The sequence below is a fragment of the Lactuca virosa genome, chromosome 4 (assembly GCF_052849685.1).
Source record: "Lactuca virosa cultivar CGN04683 chromosome 4, Lactuca_virosa_CGN04683_v6, whole genome shotgun sequence".
In the NCBI taxonomy this organism is placed as follows: Eukaryota; Viridiplantae; Streptophyta; class Magnoliopsida; order Asterales; family Asteraceae; genus Lactuca; species Lactuca virosa.
In genome coordinates this window covers 78,759,208-78,771,436 of record NC_136429.1, presented here as the reverse complement: position 1 = coordinate 78,771,436, position 12,229 = coordinate 78,759,208, and positions in this window count along the sequence as shown.

The window sequence follows — 12,229 nt, the reverse complement described above, 5'->3', positions numbered from 1 at the left end:
TCACCAATTGAGTCTTGAATTTCTTCAACGTCAATTTGCCTCCCACTGTCTCCTTTGTTTATAAATTCTCTCTCTCGAAAGACCCCTCTCCTAGCCACAAAGACCACATTCTCACTGGGTCTGTAGAAGAGGTAACCAAAGGATTTTTGTGGGTAGCCGATGAAAATACACCTTTCACTTCGAGGTTCGAGCTTGTCATGAGTTTCGCGCCTCACGAAAGCCTCGCAACCCCAAATCTTGATATGGTCCAAATTGGGAACTTTCCCAGTCCACATTTCATGAGGTGTTTTGGCAACCTTCTTTGTAGGGACTAGATTAAGGATGTGGGCGGCAGTCTCTAAGGCATACCCCCAAAAAGAGATTGGTAGCGAAGCTCGACTCATCATAGAGCGAACCATGTCCAACAAAGTTCGATTGCGCCTCTCAGCTACACCATTCAGCTGTGGTGTCCTGGGAGGTGTCAATTGTGAGACAATCCCACACTCCTTAAGATAGTCGAGGAACTCAGTACTAAGATACTCACCACCTCGATCGGATCGAAGCATCTTAATGTTCCTGCCCAATTGATTTTCTACTTCCTGTTCAAACTCTTTAAACCTTTCAAAAGTTTCTGACTTATGTTTGATTAAGTAGACATAACCATATCTACTAAAATCATCAATAAAAGTCACATAATAGCGATTAGCATCCCTTGTGGCGGTTTTGAATGGTCCACATACATCAGTATGTATAAGGTCCAACAAACCCTCATCCCTTGCACAAGTACCAGTGAAGGGTGATTTTGTCATTTTTCCAAGTAGACAAGACTCACAACTATCATCCGACTTGAGGTCGAACGACTCCAAGACTCCATCCTTTTGGAGCTGGCCTATGTGTTTCTTACTTACATTGCCAAGACGACAATGCCACAAAGATGCTTTATCCAAGCTAGTAGAAGAATCAATACATAATACATTATTTCCTAAATTATCTACAACCGATACAGCTTCATACACACCATCACAAGGTAATGCTTTAAAATAAAGAACATTATTAAAGAAAGCATTAATACTACCAACTTCATTATCAAAAGAAAAGGTAAAACCTTGTTTGTAAAAAGCATGAAAGGAAATAATATTCCTCGCCATTTCAGACGAGTACACATATTTATTCAAATCTAACTTTAACCCACTATCTAGCAACAAAGTATAAACTCCAGTCTTGGTAACAGGTGCAACCTTCTTGTTCCCCATGATTAAGTTTATCTTTCCGTGCTCCACATCCTCACTTCTTCTTAGGCCCTGCAAGTCACAATAGATGTGAATACCACAACCTGTATCAAGAACCCAAGAATTAGAATATGGTGAGTTATTAGACAATATAGTGTAAATACCTGCATGGGATGGTTTCACGTTCCCATCCTTGACATCCTGCAAGTACTTTGGGCAGTTTCGCTTCCAGTGCCCCTTATTTTGACAGTAGAAGCATTCAACATCCTTAGGGATGGCAGAAGGAGTGATAGAACCACCTTTGGTTCCAGATGAGGAGCCTTCAAGGGACTTTCCCTTGGTACCCTTCGAAGGGTGCTTCCTCTTCTTCCCTTTGCCTTGCCCGATAGCCAAAACAGGGGTAGTAGTAGGAGTAGGAGTAGCAACCGACTTACTCTTAAGACCACTTTCGGCAGTCTTCAGAAGTCCTTGAAGCTTACTGAGTGTGACTTCCTCCTTGTTCATGTGGTATGTCATACGAAATTGATCATAACACGATGGCAAGGAGTGCAAAATGATATCAATTGCCAACTCCTCAGGGAAGTTCACATTCAGTTTCATTAGACGGTCCACATACCTTTGCATTTTCTGCATGTGGCTCGTGATTGGTTCGCTATCCTTCATACGGGTAGTGATCATGGAGGAGATCCTGATGCATCTCAAAAGGGTAATAGTCCTCATAGGACTTTTGGAGTTCAGCTGTCATGGTGGCCATCATGACGCATGCCACCTTGGTGACATCTCTTTCATGTGCCTGATACTCAGCGACCTCCTCAGGAGTAGCAGTGGACTCATCAAGCTCCTTTAGCTCCATATCGAGGACATATTCCTTGTCCTCGTAACGAGTAACCATCCTGATGTTCCGGATCCAATCCATGAAGTTGGAACCATCAAAGATGACCCTCCCACAAAGGTTCATGAGGGAAAAGGAGCCAGTAGGGTTAGAGCCCGAAGCTTTGTTGTTGGAAGACATCTGAAAAGAAGAAAACAAGTTTAGATTAGATATATCGAATCCTTAATAATACACCCAAATGTAATATTAAAGCTAGGATCCAACACAATATATTATAACTTAGAAGAGGGATGCCGTAATCTAAGCTATAATATATTTGAAGGTAGGTGAATGACGATTCACCAATTTCCACCATGAAAACGAAATGAATTATTAGGTTTAATTGGTTTTTGAAATTCCTAGATTCTTTTGAGATTCATTGAACTTTTCAATGGCATGTTTCAATCTCGATTGTGCCCTTCAAGTTTTGTGACTGGGATGCCGAGGATCACAAAACAAGGTGTGAATAACCATGCAAATTCACTTGGTACCCTTAATATTATCACCTAATCAATGTGCCGGTTAACCACACACGCTCCACCGATCTATGATAAACATTAAGTCACCCTTCGTGATCCTTACTAGTCCAAGTTAGTGTGCCGGTTAACCACATACGCTCCACCAACGACTTGGTAAGGTACAAAGTGTGAATTTCATGGGATAGCACCATATTCACATTTTTCTAAAGTAACTAAGATTGGGAATTTATAAAAGGTTTAGTTACTTTATAATATTCATCATACTTTTAATGAGAATTTATAAGTCCTTGTCCTACCCGTTCGGCTAACGACCCTCCACCAGTCAAGCAAGCGGTGGGTGAGAGTGGACACCCATTAAGTTGCCATTTTATAGGCAACAACCTTATACCCACCTTATAGACTGACTTCGTGAATGAGGCGTACTAGCGGTAAGACGACTTTGATCTTATACATATATATAATAATTAACCATTAATGTTATAAATAGTATAAGGGTTGAATTTTAACTTTTAAAACTCTAAGTGTTTGGAATTAAAGTATATTAAAGTGTGTGTAACTTTACAAATTCCAAAACTTGAGGACAAGTTTTGAAACTATTCAAAACCTTTCATTTCATAACTTATGAATTAAAGATTCATAAAAATGAAGACTCTTCATTTCCATGTAACTTATGTGTTTTAAGTGTGTGTTTAAAAGAAGTGTCCTTTGGATATCCATAACTTGAGGACAAATTATGGACTCCACTAAAACACATAAATGATCAAGAATTAATCCTAAACAATTCAGCAAATAATTCCTATCATCTTCTAAATTCATAAGAACATGAACATGATTATCAAAGTTTCAAAAATTATATGAACACATACAAAGCATGAAATTTTGATATATGCTATTGTAAATGGATTAGAACAACCATTACACCAACCAAAAACAAGTTTTAAAACACCAAAACAGTTTAGGGTAATGTTTCTAGTCCATTTCCAGCAGCAAAAGTCGAAAATCTGCATTCTGAGGCTCCTACTCGCCGAGTGCACGAACCTACTCGCCGAGTAGGATGAGTTTACTCATGAACTCGGCGAGTCCCCCCATGGACTCGGCGAGTTCATCAGGCAGACAGCAAAAAATTCGACTTTTTTTACTATTTTGCATCAAGTATCAAACAAACAAGCCTAGGCTCTGATACCACTGTTGGGTTTTGAGCATTCTAACACTTCCTAAGTGTACATGCAACCCTATTAAACCTTGGATCTATGTTTGTCTAAGATACATGCGAAATATTATTTTCCAAGGTTTATAACCTATGTAGCATGGCATGGGGTACTTTTAACCATAAAAGAACTAGATGAATTACATACCTTTTGTTGATTGTTGATTCCTTGGAGTTTGAGAGCCAAGCACTAATAATGTGAATGCCTCAAATGGAAATCACAAATCACCACAAACTTGGAAAATATATGAGAGAGTATACTAACTCTTGATTTTGGCCACCACACTTACACACATATTAGGGTGTTTTTCATGCAACATAAGCTTGTTTATATAGTGTACATGGTTAGGGTGAAACCCTAATAACCCATGTCTTTTCCTCTTCCAAGGATCCATGGGTAAAAGCTCCATGGATCATCCATGGACTTCCATATAAGCTTAGCCCATTCCCAAATGAGTGTTAGCCCACACCATATAAATATAATAGCCCATGATTTAATTAGTCTTCCTTTTAATCACTAAATTAATTCATAATTAATTCAAGATTAAAACTAATTAAGTAACATGACTTTATATTAATATATTATAACTTATAATATATTAATAAATCGTAAGTATACAACTCTCATAAAATTATCCATAACTAGTTTGGGTGAAGTGCAACCCAAATGGACCATGCCGGGTCGGGTCAAGTATATACCAAATAAGTTATGGACTTAGACATCTTATCCAACACTCACAACCTTTGGGAATTCTCTTAGTGAATTATTTTTAGCTTATTTGAATTCTGATAATCAAATGATTTTTGCTTAGGATCCTAGAAAATTCAGGATCCATAAACTTCACTTGGAGTTTTTTGAGAATAAGGAAAGATGGAACCTGATCGTCTTCGAGTTTTTCCTTAGACTTCATAAGCTTCTCTGTGACAACTGGAAAATTTTAGGACAAACGAGTCCTAAACTTTAACCATGTACAAGTGAATTCGCAATCGTAACTTTGATTTAATAGAACTTGGAATGCCAAGAGAACATGTTTATATAGGTTAACATATATATATATATATATATATATATATATATATATATATATATATATATATATATATATATATAATACTTTGGAAAAACCATATTAGGATGAATCTTTGAAGCCTTTACAAGTTAACAAAACATTAAGGAGTCAAAGGAGTCAACACAAGTCAATATAACTAGTCTAAAAGCATGAAATTGTAAATTTCTTTAAGGATTTCGGTTTTGAAAGTATTAGAACACATTAGGACCAAAATCATGTGCTTTGAGGATACTAGGGCCGAAATCATGTACTTTACGGAATGACCAAAACCAAAAACACTTCATGGAAGCATGACAAGGCCGAAAACTCTTTCTTAGTGGATGCTAGGACCGAAATCATGTACTTTATGGAGGCTAGGACTGAAATCACCTTTCGTAGGTGATACCAAGACCGAAATCACTCCCTTTTTAACCAAAATCCTCCTTAAAAGTCAAGATAATATGCAAGTTGATTGGTTATTTATCCTCCCAATGAGATAATTGTGCATTTCATTGTAAACATCACCTCACCACCTCATCCTTCCTTCCCTTTATATATATATATATATATATATATATATATATATATATATATATATATATATATATATATATATATATATATATATATATACGATTTGGGATCCAATTCAAACATCTCCAGTAAACTCATTTACCTCACAAATCCTCTCAATAGTCAAACCTTCCTTTTCTCTCAAAACATAAAGATCAAGTTTTCCCCAAGAAGGATTTGATCTTCAACATTATTCCTTAAGTATTATAGTACGTACTTCCTCTACTTGTCTAGTATACACAACAAGTTCTTAATAGTTTAACTAACACACACACACACACCAGTGTCACCCCCACAAACTGGAACGACGGAAATGTTCGGGGCCGAGGACGTCATATTTAGTATCACAAGACATGCATCATATCAATCAAAGTAACAAACAACCATTTCATTAGAAAGAAGGTGTTTACAAAGTATGTGATTCACATGTTTACAAAGTATGTGATTCACATAAGATAGAGTACAAAAGTAAATAACAAAACAAGACATGAAGTTACTATGCTCCATCTTCTGTATCCCAGTGCGCGTACATGTCTACTGGTCTCCTGAGAATACAAGTTCTTTTGAAAGAGTAGATCATCATTTAAGCTGGTGAGTTCATAAGATTTTAGTAATGTAAAGTAAGTTGTAAGTTCTTTTAGAAAAGTTCGCATGTTCCTCCAGAAAATCCTATATTTCCTGATATGATGAAAGATAAGTAAAATGACTCTACAATCCTTTCTATGAGTAATAAACGGATACAAGTTATATAAAACCCAGAGTAAACAAACAATCGATTGTGTGTATCTGCACTAAGCCCACAACCACACAAGGAACAGGAAATGAGGCGGAAGGCACACATACCATTGTTTGTTAGATCATCGTTGTATATAACCCTGACGTATTCACTTGGTACTCATGAAGTTAACTGTAATAGTTCCTTTATATTTGATGAAAACATTCTTTAAGAAAACCCTTATTTCTTTTAGTAAAATAATAACCACAATGGTTCCTTCTATAATCACTTAGTTTATACTAGCCATATATAATCTAATATCGAACAGATAGTTAATTGTGTGAATCTGCCCTAAGCCCACAACCAAACAAGGAACAGGAAGTAAGGCGGAAAGCACACATCCAACTACCTAGCGGGTATTAATTATATATAACCATGATGTATAAACTAAGGTATTATAGAATTAACCACCTAAGCTCCTTTAAGTTATACTGGTTTAATAAAATGGATTAAACCCTTTTACTGGTAAGTTTCTAGTTTTGTCTACCAAATGTTCTACTTGAAAAGTATGTTTTTTACTAGAAAACGGTGTATTGAATTAGTGTGCCATGACCTGACCCATACCTGGTACTCGTTATGATTACTTAGTGTATACAGAATATATATATATATATATATATATATATATATATATATAGCTAAGATCGGATAGATAGTAGGCTGGGTGAACTGCTCTAAGCCCACAACCAAACAAGGAACAGGAAATGAAGCGGAAAGCACACATCCTACTACCTTTCGGATCTGATTAATATATATCCCTGATGTATAAACTAAGGAATCATAAAGTTAGCATTATAGGCCCCTTTCTACTGAATGTACTAAGAATCAACTGTTCTGTTTGTCGCTTGTAATGATGTAAATTTTCCCTAGTTTATAACTATCTTTACTCGAAAATAGTTTGCATTACCTTTTATGTGAGAATATCACATCATGAATGTAATGGGAAAATGAAAGTATGCAGTAGTCTTTTAAACTGACTACTGAAGTACTAATTACCTTAAAAACAGTTTGTTAATTAAGGTAAAATGTGATGAGGTTGTAACCATACTCAATTTGACTAGTATAAAACACGGCGCTCCAAAGGCGTCGAAAATGGTATGACATTTGTCACCCGTAGACCTGCAGGTCCCACTGTAGCTAGCAGCAAGGTGTAGGATGGTCAATCCCGTATAGATCTACACACAAACTCACGCGCTCCCTCCAAGAAACTCTGGTTACAAAACGTGACCCGACAAGTATATCGCTAAGTCGTGAAGTAGTGGTTTCACATTATGTTATCTTGTTCTTGTATTTGTATGTTCCTCCCTGAACTTGTTATAGTATGTTCTCTCTGTTCTAGTGTAGTATGTTCCTCATTGTATTAGTTATAGTATGAACTGAACCCCTAAACTATACCTACTATGGTTTACTAGTATGTTTACTTGAACTGTTACTGACTTGAATAAAACACTCATTTATCTACTAAGTTATGATTGTACTTTAAAAATGGTGTTTTATAAACAATAAAATAACATAACTTTAAAAGAGTTTTTGAAATGTTTTGATCACTTATAAACACATAAGCAATCCTTTAAACTGGTGTTTATCAAAGATAACATTTACACAACTATCATTGTGTTCAACTTGTATTCCCCCCCCCCCCCTTAAAAGCATTTAAAACATTTAAAAGATTGATTATAGGGGTATGAACTCACCTTATGTGGGTGATTCAATCGAATATGCGCGTAAGGATGGGAAGTTCCACGAATGAATTCCCGAGACACAAACGAGTCCTAAATGACATATAATGGAATATATTGGCATGTAATTAGTGTTTTAAACAACTAACATCCAAGGAAACACCCTTCGGGACTAGGAAACACTTGGACTAGGTGTTACAATCACATGTGATTAACTAAAGGAGTATACGGCCACACCATGGAGGGTACGGCCAATGTGTGTACGGCCATGGAGTATACGGCCGTACACTCATGGTAAATCATGCAAAAGAGAGTGTTTGATCCATGGGGAAGCTAGTGGGTCTATTGTACAGCAGGAAGATGAACAAAGTTCTCATTTTCAGGGTCTTTTGGAGGGTCTTGAGGTGTGTACGGCCATGCAAGGGTGTACCGCCGTACACTCCTTTTGCTCATGAAAAATAGTCGTTTCTAGGGTGTTAATCAAGAGTTTCTAATGTATACTAAGCATATGGAAAGGATACTTACGATTTGGAAGCTTGAAGAGGGTTAACGACCACCAAGAACAAGTGTGTGTTCTTGGTGAAATGGATGAAGATTTGAAGATCTAAAATAAAGAGATGTTTTCATGGATAAATCATGAGATGATACATAACTAGGGCAGATATCAAGAAGGATAGAAGAATCACTTACGGTTTTGGAGGATTAGGATGAAGAATCTTGATGATACTTGAGAGAAAATCGATTTTCTAGCCTTGGAAGTGTAAGAAATGAATGAAAAATGAAGGGATATGATACTTATGGACATGAGTTTACGCCCCTAATGGGTGTACGGCCGTACACCCATGTGTACACCATGTGTACGGTCGTACACTCCTCTTGAAGGAGTGTTTGGCTTGAATGAAACTTGAAGAACTTAAGTAACTCATTCCTATACCCTATCCTTGAATGTAGTAGGCTTAGAACACTCAAACAGACTCTAAACAATGCTAAAAGATAGCAGAAATTAGTCTGACTCTCGATTGATTGGCTGGACTTACAAGGAAAAAACATTTCGGTTTGTCACATCATCCCCCTGTTAGATGGAATTTCGTCCCGAAATTAGCTTTCTTAGCAGTACTACCGGGGTTGTGCTCCTCTGATTGGCAGAATACCCACTCGTGGACCTGGCAACTTTGCCCTAATGTCCATGATAGGTATCATACTTGGTCCATGTATAATTACCTCGTGTATACAAGTCGTATAGAATTAAGATTAGTAAGACGGTCGGATGTGCGACTCTGCCCCAGGTCCACAACCAAACAAGGAACAGGAGATAGGGCGAAAACACACATACTATATCTGCATAATCATAATTATATACCACTCTCGTGTATACACTTATTAGTGATAGGTGGGTTGTATTTGTCCTTAGCCTCTGCGCTTGAACTTGGTCTGCTGAACGAGTGGTATTTCGGGAAGGTCTGCTGAACATACGACGACAAGGTTTCGGAGGGCAAAGTACTCTTCGCATGAGTACTTCGGGTTTTAGAATACGAGGCAGACGATTCCTAAGTTTGGGTCGGGTTGTCGTTATGAATGACGAGGGTTTCGCAAATTTGACGGTCAAGGCGATGGAAACATATGAACTTAATATGGTGAGGACCACGCCAATTCATGATGAATGATAGCAACGGACTCTTTACAGAAACAAAAGTTACGCCGATTTGAAAAAAGTGTTTGTTATACGATGTTGTATCCCAAGTGTGCTCGACAATGTACTCTGCGTAAACGTTCTAGTGCTTTTTGTTTTGTCCTTGCTATTACCACTGCCACCAATCGTACCGCGATGAGCGAGTACTAATAGTGCAGTTTTTTGATAACTAGTGTCGATACTTTATACTACGATTCTCCTCGGTACCACTATGATCGTCTGACATATACAAGTTATGAATACTTAATATGAATAAGACGGTCGATTGAGTAACTATGCCCCAAATCCACAACCAAACAAGGAACAGGAATTAAGGCGGAATCACTCACTCTAAGTCTGCAAAATCTTAGATATGCATAACCCTGCTGTACATACTAAGCCATCATAGCTTCTCTGAACGAATCTTTTAGTTCTCTTGAATACTGTGACTTCTTCAGATTAGTGAGTTATTATAATTACTTTTAAACGTTTTCCCTAAGTTTTAATCTTATATAAATATAAATTAATTTTTAACGTAATTCTTATTTCGCAGACGTACCGCTAGTCGTTGGGGATTCCGGGGTAGATTCTCCTGCGGTGATCATCAGAATTCGTCCATCCTCTCCTGAGTTCTTTGTTATCGGGCAGTCCCTCTTATAGTGTCCAATCTCACCACAGTCATAGCAGGCTTGGTTTTCTTCAACTCCGGGGACTTGGGAGATAGGTTGAGCCGGTGCCCTGCAGAACCGGGCAGTGTGTCCCTTTCTGTGGCAGTTCAGGTACTTCATTTCCTAACATACTCCGGTGTGGTGGTAGTTACAACCATCACACTTCAGGAGAGTTCCATCATATCGACTAGCAGATGCTGGAGTAGCAGGCGTTGTGACGGCGTATATAGTACTCGTTTGTTGCTCCTGCGAGGGTTCCTGTGTTGTTCGCTTCTTCTTCCTCTTGTTCCCCGACTTCCGTTTATAGTCCTCTCCCCTTCATGGCTCGGGAACAGGGACTACCACGCCATGGCAGACTCCATGGTCAATGAGCCGCTGAGTCAGGCATTTGGCACTATCGAATGTAGTTGGGTTAGAAGACAGTACATCTCCCTGAATCGGGGTAGATAAACCCCAGATGTACCTTTCTATCTTTTTACTTTCTGGGGTAACCATCCCGGGGCATAGTGCTGCCAGGTCGCTAAACCTGTCAGTGTAGGTCACTAAGTCCGAACCGACCATGGTGTGCTCCCATAGTTCTTGTTCCAGCTTTTGAACTTCGCCCCTCGGGCAGTATTCTTCTAACATCATCTCATTTAGGTTCTCCCAACCTATTGAGTTAGCCACTGATAGGGTCAGTGACTTAATATGGCTATTCCACCATGTCAGGGCTCTGTCGGGGAAGGTGCAGGCAGAAAACTTCACTTTGCTCCCTTCTAGGCACGAACAAATTGCGAAGATCGAATCTGTTTTCTCGAACCATCGCATCAGAGTAATGACTCCACCACTTCCATTAAAGGATTTGGGTTTGCAGTTCATGAAGTCCTTATACGAACACTCCCTTGGGTGTCCGTGAGTAACTCTGGGGTTGGTTAAGTGGGTACCGCTACCAGATCCGAAGGTACCACTTTCCCTGATATGAGATAGAGCAGCTGCCACTGCAGCTGATATCGCTGCTTGGAGAGTAGCAGGATAGAAATGTGGAGTTTGAGTTGGAGTTATCGGAGTAGTGCACCTGTTTGATCTACAAGGAGGCATCTTTGCTAAGAGAATACAAAGACGATATGGAAATAAGTCTATAGCAGTGGATATGAGCTAAAAGCTGAAAGACTAAGTTATCCTAGTTCTAAATGTATCTGGTTCTGACTTTCATAAGGTTCTTGGAAACAATTCATAAAGAGAGTCTATACAAAATAAACTTTATGAATCAGAAGTGGCTATCCTCGAATGAATTTCTGTGAATTGAATAACTGATACTAGTTGCATGAAAAAGAAATAATTCCAACACATAGCGTGAGTAGTGTAACCATTAACTCACGAAGTCAATTAAGGTAATTATTTATTAGTGTGACGCATAAGACGTTTTTAGTTTCTCTGGCTGATCACTTCTTGGAAACTTCTCATGAACCTGCTCTTGTTCCTCCTTGACTCTTTTGCTGACCGCTATGAGGAAGTGGTTACTGTTGGATATAGTGTCTAAGTCCATAACTTTATTTGGTATGAACTTGACCCGACCCGGCATGGTCCATTTGGGTTGCATGGCATTGCAATACTTGGATAGACTAAATGAGAGAATAAGGCACTTATGATTATTAATATATTATAAGTTCTAATATATTAATAATAGTATTATTTAATTAGTATTGATCAAGTATTAATCTAGTATTAATTTGGTGATCAAAGTGAGACTAATTAAATATATAGGGTTGATTATGACAATCATCAATTCTTTTATGGTGGATTAATGATCCATGGTTTATGGGTTTGGTTATAACCATATGGAGCTCCATGGATAGTCCATGGGAGTTACAAACCCATGGGTCATGAGAAATCAAGAGTCATGACAATTAAGGGCATTCATGTGTAAACCCTAATTGTGACAACACTATAAAAGGAACCCTATGGCTAGCAAAATGGAGACCTAGTGTTACTAGAGAGGGCATAACCGATTTTGAGTGCTAGAAGTATTCTCTCAAGTTATTCTAAGTCTTGTGGTGTTGTGTGAAGCATTT